Source organism: Trachemys scripta, chromosome 3 (assembly GCF_013100865.1).
Source record: "Trachemys scripta elegans isolate TJP31775 chromosome 3, CAS_Tse_1.0, whole genome shotgun sequence".
Lineage (NCBI taxonomy): Eukaryota > Metazoa > Chordata > Testudines > Emydidae > Trachemys > Trachemys scripta.
This window is the reverse complement of record NC_048300.1, coordinates 87,164,876-87,178,192: the sequence shown is the minus strand read 5'-3', so window position 1 is coordinate 87,178,192 and position 13,317 is coordinate 87,164,876. Positions and strand designations below refer to the sequence as shown.

At 42.8% G+C, this 13,317-nt stretch overlaps 1 protein-coding gene across 3 annotated transcripts in view; it reads right to left on the bottom strand.

Moving 5' to 3' along the window:
- Positions 1–11,305, bottom strand: part of WTAP (WT1 associated protein) — a 39,359-nt gene extending 28,054 nt beyond the window's left edge. Inside the window, exon 1 of one of the 3 annotated variants that reach the window (XR_004645082.1) lies at positions 10,362–10,382. The gene's annotated coding sequence lies outside the window, so the exon portion shown is untranslated. Of the gene's footprint in view, positions 1–10,361; positions 10,383–10,592; positions 10,806–10,933 lie in introns of those variants that run through there. The other 2 variants (XM_034765291.1, XM_034765290.1) reach the window with 2 other exon arrangements.
- Positions 11,306–13,317: the final 2,012 nt, after the last annotated feature.

Here is a 13,317-nt window from a genome sequence, read left to right as displayed (position 1 = left end):
AATATGATATGTGTATGTTTGTTAACATTTCTCAGCAGCAGCCTTGCTAACTAGCTAGGAGGCAGCTACAAGTGATATTAACAAAGATACAAATATCACTTTTCACAACAGACTTACTCAGCCCTGGCAAGCCAGGAGACAAATTAAGCTCTGGATGGGGAGGCGGGTAGGGAGGCAGCACAGAGATGATGTGGGGGTGGGGGGAAGATGTATAAGGAGCCAAGGGAGGCAGCAGGTGCTTGGTGGAATGGAGGGGGGTCCGAGGGAGGCAACAGAGGCTGGGGCAATGGAGGGGAGGGGGGTGAGCCTGCAGCTGGAGCCTGGGGACCAGAGGCCTGCAGCTGTGCCACCGAAGTGCAGGGCTGGAGATCACAGCAGGGATGATGGAGGGGTGGGCCCAGGGCCAGCACCCGCTGCCACGTGGCCGAGGCCTGAAACCCTGCAGCCGGGGATGGAGCCCACTGCCTTCCTCCCAGCGCTGAAGCTGAAAGCCAGAAGCCTGTGCCCTACCACCCCCAGGAAGGTGGGGTACTCACACTGCTTGCCTGCTTCTCTGGTGTTTATGGCTCCAGATGGGGTCAGGGCCCAACCCCTGCTGACAGCGCCAGAGGAAATGCCCCTATTTTGTCCCCCTCCCTCCCACCCCAATCACCATCCAGGAGGTGGTGGCTGCACGAAAAGCCCCTGGTGGCTGCATTTGAGAAACACTGAAGTAGCTCCTGAGTAACATTTAGCCTATTTGGAAAGTGGCTGATGATTTAAAAGGATTATAGACTTCCCTTGGTTTCAAATCAATTTGCTGGAGAAAAGCCACTAATTCCACACTGACTCAACTCAGGGGAAGTAGTTTATGAGCGAACACACACACAGTTGAAGGATAAAACAAAACTAAATTTTTCAATTTAACTAGGATACCCCAGTCTGTTATGCTCGAACCTCTCTGCAACACTCCAAAATTAAATAACCTCAGTACCTCCCATGATTTTTTTTTTGACAAGTTTTAACAATAAGTTGAAATTTTAACCAATTCTAACCTGGGGGGACAGGGAAAAGGGGAGAGAGACACTCCAGCTTTCCACAGGCCAAATAAGTCTTTTAAACAACAACAAAAAGAGACTGATCCCCTCCTCCCTCTGAAAGCTTCAAAACTAGAAAGCGGCTGTGATTTAGATGGAAAGGAAAGAAGTATAGACACCAGAAAAGCATTTGTGGAGCAGGAAAGATGCTATGCAGTTGGAAGCAGTTTTTTTTTTTTTTTTTTTTTAAACAAAGTAAAGTGGAGTGCAAGAACTCCTTTGCCAAACACTGAGATTCTGTTCTCAAAGACCCTAGTTAAGGGCAGCAACAGAAACATTCCCCAAGAGTGTTTAATAAAAAGGGAATAATGGTGCAACAGTCAACAGTTCTGTTTTCCCAGGGAAACTTTTCAAGACTGCATCAGTAAGTATCATTAACTTGTCCATTATATTACTGATTCAGAGAAAAAGCAACCATATTTTGGCTAATAGGTTTTCATTAGTTTTGCAAGACTGATCTAATAGATACTGGAGAGTTTTACTAAAAAAATTGCTTGGTTCCCAGAAAATATGTTCATCTGATTTTACTTTTGTTTCTTTAGTATGTATTATCGTTTTAAGTGTGGAGGGCGGGAAGTAAAGGGAACTTGTTGAGATGAATTTCTATCTAAGGTGCACAGTTCAGTTCTCATAGATAATGTGCCTTTTAAAAGTTTTAGAGTTGAATGGCTAAGGAAAGAGGGTCATCAAATCACTTGCCCAAGGTGAACCTCTAAGGCACCCAGTTTCTCTAATCATTAGGATACACTGCCTCATCTTGCATTTTATTATAACACTGGAAGTGTTAACATGTTTGTCCTATAATCTGGTATTCATTAAAATGGACTCTAGTCTATTATGAAAGTCTGTGGCTATGTCTGTAGTACAGACTTTTGCTGAAACAGCTGTCAGTCCAGGCAGTTCTCAACCTATTTACCATTGTGGGCCAAAAATACAGTTCTCGGTTTTATGTGGGCTGTATCCACACACTATATATACTACCTGTATGGCCCCAAGGATGTCACATGGGCTGCAGCTGTCCGCTGATTGGGCTGTAAGCGGCCCATGGGTTGAGAACCACTGGTCCAGGGTATTGAGACATGACCCCTACCTGGCTAAACGCTACTTTTCCCCAGTAGATCAAGCTATACAAGTAGAGAGGGCTTGTTTACACAGTGCATTAGTGCACACGAGTGTGTAAATTTTCATGTGCAGCAGCATGTCACGCACGCACGGTGTGCAACCTTGCTGACACAGACTAAGTTTCAAACAGTACTATGGCAACGCCAATTAGGGAACTTTTAGAGTGCACCAGCACAGTTCACAACACGCTGCTACACACAAGAATTTACATCCCCATTGGTGCTCACTAACGTGCTGTGTAGACAAGCCCAGAGAATAAACTATGGAACGCATCTTTACCACTATAATCCACACCAGGAGAGCTCTGCCAGAGTCGTATACTGGTATACCTACATAGATAAAACACACCTAGCAAAGGCCTAACTTATGAGAGCAACTTGGATTTTGACTCTCTCTCTCTTTTTCCCCCCCCCCCCCCCCCCCCCCCCCCCCCCCCGCACACAGGTACCAATGGTTAGTTTCCATCTAAGAGAGGTAGAAGCAACAGCCTTCTTAGCTGTCCTCAGGACCAGACTTATCAGCATGTTATGAGCAATAAGGAACACTTGCCCTTAATAATCTTTTTCGTCTTTTCTGAGTGTAAGTCTATGCTTAAGATGCTGCATCAGCACAGCTATACCACGGTAGCACTTCAATGAAGACGCACTAAGCCAACGGGAGACCTCTCCTATCAACATAGTTAATCCCCCATACCAACATGGCGCTGTCTATGCAGGGGCTTAGGTTGGTATTACTACATCGCTCACGGGGTGGGTTTTTCACACCCCTGAACGACGCAGTTATACCGATATAGGTCCGTAACGTAGACCTGGCCCAAAAGTAACGAATGGTTGTTTCTTTAAAAGAAAGTGGTCCTGTGGTCAAATGTATAGGTAAGTTACACCTATCCAAATTTAAATAAATTTAAATAAGTAAAATACTAATCCAGTTCCAGTAATGTGGTTTTATACAGTTATGAATTTAAAAATAGTCCATGCATTTGTAATATAATACAGATTTAATTCTGTTGATTTTAGTGTTTAAGAGCTTAAATCTCACACCTTTTCTAATGCTCTAAAAGATTTACCTTTTTCCCAGAAAGCAACAAAGAAAACCATAAGTTTCCTTTTGTTTTGTTTCACAGGAGAAAGTTTAGGTTTGTTTTTTTTTTTAAACCTCAACTTTCAAAGAGCAAATGCTTCTTTTGAGTAATCAGTTACAAAAAACTGAGTTTTTAAACTGTATCCACCCACTTGCCATGAGCAAATTTTTTTTTTTTATTTGGACAAGTAATCAGTTATCATACACCCTTGTGGAACATTTTCAAGCTACTTAATTAAGCCTTGCAAAATCATCATGAAGCTTCTTCTCTCCCTCCATTCCACACTATTTAAGAACAAATGTAATTCAAATACAGAAAGTGCACTTCCTAATAAAATGAATTTATGGTACACAACTGCCAAAAATATCTGCACTGATCATCAGAAATATACTGTATTTTTAAAGAATTTCAGTCAGAACATTTAAGAAAAAGGTCATGAAGGAATTTTCTGTTTGTCGTCAAGTTTTCCACAGTGGCTATCAGAAGCTAATAGTTTATTTTTTAATGGAATTAATGTGAGTTTCTTCAGTTGTTCAAATGCCTCGTTTGGCCAACTACACTCCCAAATAAACCTTAACTCTGACACATATCAAGAATATATGTCCCAGACCACACCTATGTAATGTTATTCTACTTTCACACTGCAGAGATCACTATTAATGTTTTGCCTTAGAATCAAAGTTTGATAATCTGGGATGCATATTGCTTTTTGCTTCTATTGGTGATGGAAGTGAATAACTTTGGGAGTGTTACGGACAGTGTTGTAGGAGATGTGAAGATTGCAATGAATGCTGGAGACTTCTCTTAAGAGTACAGATATAAGAAAAAGTTTTGGATGGATGGAAAGTATACTGCAGCAACTTAGAACACTGGAGGTTGCATGGTTATTACCAAAGTTTAGGGTGCCTGCACAGCCTAAATTCTGCTCCATTATGCATGTGTCACAATACAGTAATTAAATTAGGTTAGATTACACTTTCTTGAATTACAGTATACACTTCCACACCTTAAACAGATGTGGCATTTTTTAATCACTGAAGTGCCAAACAACAGAGTCCTCAAAAGTCATTAACATACAAGATATACAAGTATCCAGCACAGCCCTCCAATCTTCTGAAATACCTTGCATTACAAAATGTAGTAATATAGAATTTGAGAAACTATCTTAAGACCATGATGTATACACACAAGCAGCAAACCTTAACTTTGGCATTATCTAGTTTGCAAGCAGGGTGGATTGATTAAAAATCACTGATTTTAATCATGATTTACATTGACAAGCAGGAAACCTTGATTTAAGTCATTGATTTTAATCATGTTTTGCATTTGTACTTCAGTTATTTTCCTAAAGAAAGTTACCAGTCAAGGAGAATCAACCTATTAAAACATGTTGTTTTGCAACTAAATACTGCCTTTATGCTAAATTTGGAACTTTGCTAACTAGGATACATGATCCATACACATTTAAGCAATTATATAGCTTAACTTAAGTAAACATTAAGAATTTGAATAAGTGTATGTTTAGAAGATGGTGAATAATGCATTTCTTATTTACTAGGTGCTTAATTTTTCTTGTGATGTGTCAAGCTCTTTTTGGATAGAAATCCAAAAATCAAAATGTATGAAGAGCATTTTAATTTTTTTCATTAAATAAAATTCTTAAATTTGTTTTATATTTAACACTTATCAAAACATGCTTTGCATTTAAAACTGATTATATGTAGTTAGTGAACTGATCATTTCTAGTCACCATGTCATTCAATATTTTAGAACTAGTAGATCATAATCTCATCCTCACACCTACTTTTTTATGCATAGATTGGAAGAGGAAAACGTATTTTTCAAATCCCAATTGGTTTCTTAACTTTGAATGAGCTAGTCATTAAACTGAACTATTTGAATAAACTGAAATGAACAGAATATTCTCTCTGCAGACGAGGCTACTGATGTCAAAAGTTGGTTTAGCATTTCATCAAACTCTGGTTCCAGGTGCTTAGCTATTGACTTTCACTAGCTCAGTGGTTTCATTTTCTTTACAACCTGACATGTGCTGCTTAATGTTCTGTTCTGTATTTAATTTAAGTGATTAATAGATTACAGAAAGTTTAGGTCTTAACATAGGTGGTCAATTTCAAATTTTATGTTTAACAGGTTTTTTAAATAAGCCTGTACTTAATTTAAATAAAAAAATCTATTTTTATTTTTTTTTAAAACTGATTTTTATTCACCATTTGCAAGCATAATACTCCTAGATGTAGTTTTTAAATTATTTTTTTAAACCAAATATATAGGCTAGACACTGCAAAACGTTCTAGATGAGCACCGAGTAAGGCAAAGGCTTAACATTTTTCATATTTTTAAAGACTGCAGTGGCGATGTACTGTTTTCAGATGTGCAAAGCTAAACTCGCTCAATGAAAGAGGGCTCCATAAATGTACATACACCACACTGCTATGTTAGCCATGCATAGAACAATGGAAAAAAGTACTTAAAAGTTGCACCTGAAGTACAGTGCATGTACAAAGTGCAATTTTCAACCTCTCTGCCTGGCTAAATAAAGACACTTTTCCTAGGAACAAGTGGAGATATTGCTATTCAAACTTTTAAAAAGAGAAGCATTTGCCACTGCATCCCTCCCCCCTTTTGAAAAGCCACCAAAGCCTTTTTGATCAAACTTTCTAAAACTATCCATTTGTGGGCAGAAACCATGCTCTGAGATTTCAGTTCAATAGATGAAAATTTTAGAAAGAGCTAAGCAACTGAAAATGGAATTGTAATGGAAATACTCAATCTTGGTTTTACTAATCACTTTTGCTCCAGGTATGGTCATCCAGAAAGACCTCAAGTTACTCTACATCATAGGATGGAACTGATAGTGGCCCCCTATGTTTAGGTTGCCTACCACTCCATTATAAAAGGTTCACTTATTTTCGTAAGGTTTCAGAGTAGCAGTCGTGTTAGTCTGTATCCGCAAAAAGAACAGAAGTACTTGTGGCACCTTAGAGACTAACACATTTATTAGAGCATAAGCTTTCATGGACTACAGCCCACTTCTTCGGATGCATATAGAGTGAAATAAATATTGAGGAGATATATATATACACACACATACAGAGAGCATAAACAGGTGGGAGTTGTCTTACCAACTCTGAGAGTCCAATTAAGAGGAAAAAAAAAAAAACTTTTGAAGTGATAATCAAGATAGCCCAGTACAGACAGTTTGATAAGAAGTGTGAGAATACTTACAAGGGGAGATAGATTCAATGTTTGTAATGGTTCAGCCATTCCCAGTCCTTATTCAATCCTGAGTTGACTGTGTCTAGTTTGCATATCAATTCCAGCTCAGCAGTCTCTCGTTGGAGTCTGTTTTTGAAGTTTTTCTGTTGTAATATAGCCACCCGCAGGTCTGACATTGAATGACCAGACAGGTTAAAGTGTTCTCCCACTGGTTTTTGAGTATTATAATTCCTGATGTCAGATTTGTGTCCATTAATTTTTTTGCATAGAGACTGTCCGGTTTGGCCAATGTACATGGCAGAGGTGCATTGCTGGCACATGATGGCATATATCACATTGGTAGATGTGCAGGTGAACGAGCCCCTGATGGTATGGCTGATGTGATTAGGTCCTATGATGATGTCACTTGAATAGATATGTGGACAGAGTTGTCATTTGGCTATGCTTTCTGTATGTGTGTATATATATATCTCCTCAATATTTATTCCACTCTATATGCATCCGAAGAAGTGGGCTGTAGTCCACGAAAGCTTATGCTCTAATAAATTTGTTAGTCTCTAAGGTGCCTCAAGTACTCCTGTTCTTTTATTTTTGTAATTAATTCTAACACACCTGCATTGTTTGGCATGTCTGAAATTCAGCAAGGCAAAAGCCTTGGGGATAGGGATGTGCCTTTTGCTTGTCTCATGAAATGCATGAGAAGTTACAATCTGTTAGACAACTCTTTCCCATACGCTACTTGTTTGCCTCACGAAAATCTTAGCAGCATGCCAAACCAACAAAACATGAACATTCTAAAACAGGTCCTAGTTGCTGTGCCAAAGCTGCAGTAGCAGATACACCTTGGAGCTGCAAAAGCAGTGGTGGAAGCACAGCTGGGCTCCATTCCCACAACCATCTCTCTCTGGACCAAGCACAAGGCTTTAGGGCAGCGGTGGGCAAACTTTTTGGCCCTTGGGCTACAGCGGGGTAGCAAAATTGTATGGAGAGCCAGGTAGGAAGGCTGTGCCTCCCCAAACAGCCTGCCCCCCCCCCACCCTCCATCCCCTGACTGCCCCCCTCAGAACCCCCGACCCATCCAAACTCCCCTCCCTGCTCCTTGTCCCCTGATCACCCCCTTCCCAACCCTAACCACTCCCCCAGGACCCCACCCCCTATCCACACCCCTGCCCCCTGACAGGCCCCCCCAGGACTCCCACACCTATCCAACCCCCCCGTTCCCCATCCCTTGACCACCACACCCCAGAACCTCCACCCCATCCAACCCTCCCGTCCACTGACTGCCCCCTGGAACCTCCTTCTGCCCCTTATCCAACCCCCCGGTCCCCTTACCATGCTGCTCAGAGCAGCATGTCTGGCAGCTGTGCCGCTCAGCCGGAGCCAGATGCGCCGCTCAGAGTGCTGCCCGCGGGGCTGTGGGGGAGGGTCCGGGGGCTAGCCTCCCTGGCTGGGAGCTCAAGGGCAGGATGTAGCCCACCTCTGCTATAGGGGCAACGTACCGATCAGAGCCAAGCCAGGCCACCTCCACCCCAGCAAAAGCTACCAGCAGCTAATCAACCAAGTTGTTTCTCCTGCTGCCAACTACTGTAGTAAGAGTCCTGAGGCAATGAAGGATCAGAGTTCAAACCATGCTGCTCTATGAATAATGATGCATGCCAATGATGCTATATGCATCATGTTAACACTTTTTCCTTTAAGAACTACAAAACTATATTAAAAGTCTACATTAAAACAATTATTTAGGTTGCAAAACCATGTGGCTCAAACATTGGGAAATACCAGATTTAAATTTCCTGTGCAATCTTAATTCTCCCCCCTTGTGTGTATGCATAATAATATAACCTTTAATCTGATCATGTGTATTTCCCCCCCCCTTACTCCCTGAGCTAATATTATTCAGTGCACAGGATGGATGCAAAAGGGGCTGAATTCATGTTGCATGAGCAACTGTACATCCGGCATTTCTTAACTTAGAGGTTGACTTTGCAACCTAAATAGCTAACTTTCTCTTAATAGTTTCTTTGTACACATATTATATATATATATATATATATTTCACCCTATTACTGAAACATGGAAGACTTTCTGCATCAGCAATACTTCACAGTAACTTAGCAATTTAAACTTGAGAGGTTTAGATATACAGAGCAGATTGATAGCAGCACCCCAGTAGTCAACATTTTGAGATGCATTAAGTAATTCCTCAAAACTACTGGCACCTCTACAGCAGCATGAAGGAGTGTCAGAAGCCAACCTAAATTTGTTTTAGGTCTTTGAATATTGACTGGCTGTTCTAAATTGCTTATTGTTTTGTCACTATATGTACCTGGATATGGGGGGAAATAAATAAATAAATCTGTAAAGCAACAATCCTATAAACACGTAAGCATGAGGTACTCTTACTCAATGTGTAAAGTTATTGCATTCTTAATTTTCTGCAAGTTCAAGGCCTAAGGGGTCTTGTTTGTTATTTTATCAATTTTTATTATTTTAATTGCCATTAACATTCCAATAGTAAGATGGGTAAGAAAACATGCTAATGGACCACCATCTCCAAGACACTGACCACAGTACATAGACTATGTTTACTAAAAAATAAGTTATTTTGTTTAAAAGCAAAGCACAAAGAATAAGCAACTTTAAATACTGTACAATAGCTAAAGATGCCTCCCCTCAATTGGCTCTCAACTGAAAGAACATTCAACCTCACTGCTAAGGTGACTGTAACTTTCTGTAAGAGCATGACAATATGCCATTTTCTACAAGAACAAACAAACAATGAAAATTCTTTTAAAGAATAATCTTCAATATGTCCTATTGACATAAACACAAATTCAGTGTTTATATATGGCATAATTTATTCGCTATCATACGAAAATGTACATCTTAACCCAAAAATTCATTCTGGAGACAAATGGTAGCTTGTCAAGTTTCCAGCCTTTTACTTTTCCTCTCAGTAATATCAAGATACATTAATATTTCACCTATTTGTAACACATTAACACAGATAGTTGGAACACAGGATAGGTTTTTATTTAAATTTCTATGGAAATTCTTAAAACTTCTTATAAGCCGATTATAGCAGCTGTTACTGTGCCATATTTGACACATGAACTAAAAGGCTCATGCCGGAGGATCATCATGTTCTATTTTATCTTACAGGCCACTTTACAATATTATGTCATCAGTACTGTAATATTTTAAGGAATATAAAAGATACAGACATAAAATTATGCAGTTAATTACAATTGTTTTAGTTAAAACATTGCTTTACGGGCTTTTTTTTTTTTTTTTAAATACCTGGCAGCTAATTTTTATGTTACAGTTTGTGTAGAAACCACCACTACAGGTATCAGTGTCTCCAAAAAACAAACAAACGAATACAAAACAAGGCCCCGGATCTGCAAAGATTTCTTCACATACTTAACTTTAGGCACGGTGACTAGTCCCGCTGCCTTCCCGGAACCCACGCACAGTGCGTAAAGCTAAGCATGTGCATCAGCCTCCGCAGGCCGGGACCGCAAGTGAGCTGCGCCTCTACGTGTGGCCAGCGAACCCTGCCGCCACGCTGAACAGGCCTTGGAAACGGTTCCGTGCCCCCGCCGGCGCCCCCGCAGCAAGACGGGCCATTTGACAGCGGAGCGCACAGGCCTCTCCCTGCGGCGGGGACACGGCTCATTGCCGGTGGAAGGGGGGCAGGGCCCCCGAACGGCTCCTAATCCCGCCCGGGCTCCGCCCGCCCCTTCCTGACCGCTTTCGCCGCAGCCTATAAGAGAAAACGGGGCCTCCCCAGCCGGCGGGTGGGGACAATGGACGCTCCCGGGGCCGGGCCGTGACTCACGCACCCAGCCAGGCTCTCGCCTGCGCCTCACACAAAATGGCTCTAGGTGCTGCTGCCCCTGCTCCCGTAGGTAACGGCCGGAGCCGCCGGGCTCGGAGCCCCCAGCCCCAAGAGCAGCAGGGCGGGGACACCCTGGTGCCCACCGCCCCCGCTCCAGCGGCCACATCCCGCGCGGAGGAGAAGGAGGAGGAGGCGGCGGCACCCTGGCAGAGGGAGAGGCCGCTCGGTCACTCACCTCCCGCTTGCGGCGCGGAGGCCTCGCTGTCCCCGCGCACCGACTGCCCGGGCCTGGCCCGTCACATCAAGGGCGGCACCTTCCGCACCCGCCTCAGCGCCCAGACCCGGGGCCTCCGCGGTCGCCGCCTCCCCCACCCCGCGCTGCCGCCCGCTCTTTATTTGCGGATTCCCTGCGCTACAAAATGGCGCCGAAGGAGGAAACGCGAGTGCAGTCGCCCCGCCCCTGGGAGGAGTCGCTGCCGCCCGCAGTGCCCGCCGCGCGCAGGGAGCTGGAGGAGCAGGAGCTGCAGCAGCGCGACCCACCGGCGATGCCCCCTGTCTCGCGCCGCCTTTACTCACCCGGCGGCGGCGCGGCAGTAGCTTCCCTTCTCCGGCTCCGCGCCGGAACTACTTCCCAAGCGCCTCTCCTCCTCCTTCCTGCGGGGTCCTGGCCCAGAGCCGCCGCCTTTCCACGGCGTCTCGCCTGTTATGTGGCGGTTACCCTGACAGTTGAACGGACATCGCATGGGGCAGCCGAACATCTGATCGGAGCTCGGGGGGGGAGACGCGGAGGGATACCACCTGCTGAAGTGAGGCTTCGAGCGGAAGAAGACAAAGCCAACCATTTTAGTCCGCAAGAAGACACCGCGCTATTGGCCGCAAGCCTAACGCGGGGCTACCCCCACAGTACCTGCTGACATCCCCCCCTCCCGTGGCAGGCTCCAAACCCATCCCCCAGAGAGCAGCCGTGGGGTGGCGCCGGCAGCTCCCCGGCCTCATCTCCACCCTCTCTCAGGGCAGAGCAAATACTATGTCCACTGCATGGCTCTCTCACCAACAGAAGTTGGTCCAATAAATGGCATGACCTTACCCAGCGCGTCTCACTGTAACCACACGCATTTTTGAAGCCCCCCTGAACCGACCTTTGGATTTGGAGGCGCCCTTGGTGTTGCCTTTAAAGGGTCACCAAAAAGATAAAACACGTTGAGAAGCAGTTACTTGTTGCTACTAGCCAGCTTACTTAACTAAACGGACGTTTAAAAATGTAATTTTTATTTTCACCTCTTACATTGTTTACTTTTAGCTTTTTTCTCAGCGTGTAGAATGGAAATGAGACTAGTCAGTTTCAGTTGTCCAGTACAATGTTGAATCTTCAGGCAGTAAACTGCAAGGAAATGTTTAGATCCTATTAGTGTTCAAACGAAAAAAAAATATTTCTTCTGATTTTAACATTTTGAAAAAATTGCCTAATGTTGGCACAGTTTGAACAGCTACTGTCTAAATTTCATTTTGTGGAGCTCTTTATGTGCTATCCATCATTTCTAGCTTTAAAGATGTTCAGCTGACAGAAATGTTCCCTCCCTGCTAATTCAAGAAATAATAAAGGTTCTCTGGGTCAAATTAGGCCCTCTGTTACACCTATGCAACTGGGTTGTGCAGGCATAACTGATTAGAACTCAGTAAGCAATTCTAGTGATGATGCACAAGGAATAACAGAATCCATCCAGTCAATTCTCTCTCAGCCGTGTTAACTGAGCTCTGTAGCACTAGAAGGAGTAAAAAGCAGTACAAATGTATTTGTCCCTAGAGGGCAGATCTGATTGTGAAAATGTATACAGAAAATGGATCTGTTGAATAAGAAGATGCTATTTTTACTTAGTTATTGTTCACTGCAAAACTGCACTTTAAATTACTTGTGTCCTTTTAATAAAAAAAAATTAAGGGTGGTAGTGTGGGAAACAACCCTAAGCACAATTTAAATCAAAATGCTGTGACCAGCATTGAATGACATAGGACTCCTTGGAAGTTCTACTTTAGTCTGTAGGTACCCTCAAAGTGTGAAATTAAAGAGAAGCATTTAGCTTTGATGTTGCCTGCTGTGGCTCCTTGCTGTCTTGCATACCCTTCTTCCACCCCCCCACTCCCCCCCCCACTCTCACCCCAACCTGGCAGAAGTTTATTTCAAGTTCTTGCATTTTGTATTAAATTATAACATATCCAAAGTCTGGGTGGGCTGCTATTTTATCAGACTAGTTTGTAATATAAACATTGGTATAAGTGGAACACTGACTGCTCATACTCTACAAAACTGGGAATTTATATATAAAGCAATTAGGACAAGAAGTGGGAGATTTATACAATGGAAAAGGGAAGATTTCCCACTTTAAAATAATAATGGACAGTTATTTTAGGTAATTTATATTCCATACATACATTATTTAAAATTGTTTTCCCATGTATAAATCACAGTTTTAAATATAAGACATCTCAAGATTTCCAGGGCTAGAAGTAAGTACAGTTCATCTCATTGGAAAACCAGGAATCCCTCTTCTCTAATGATATAAAGCTCATACCAAGCTCTGGTGAGTTGTGAGATGTAGGACTTTAAATCTGTCATTGGTACATATTGTCCATATTGCACCTGTGTGTGTGTTGGGCGTTTCTACAATAGGTAAAAAGAAAATATTTCTTTCTTGTTGCTGCTGTTTTTTAAAGGTAGTATGAGAATGCCTAGCTTCCCCTGGTTTGAGGCTCAGGCTGAGACTTTGGTATGTGATAGTGGCTGAGGCAAGTATGGATCTGTTAGTGAAAAGTAAAACAATGAGGAGTCCCTGTGACACCTTAGAGACTTACAAATTTATTTGGGCATAAGCTTTCATGGGCTAGAACCCACTTCAGCAGATGCATGGAGTGGAAAATACAGTAGCAGTGTAGTGAAAAGTTAGATGCTGAATGAGTTTAGG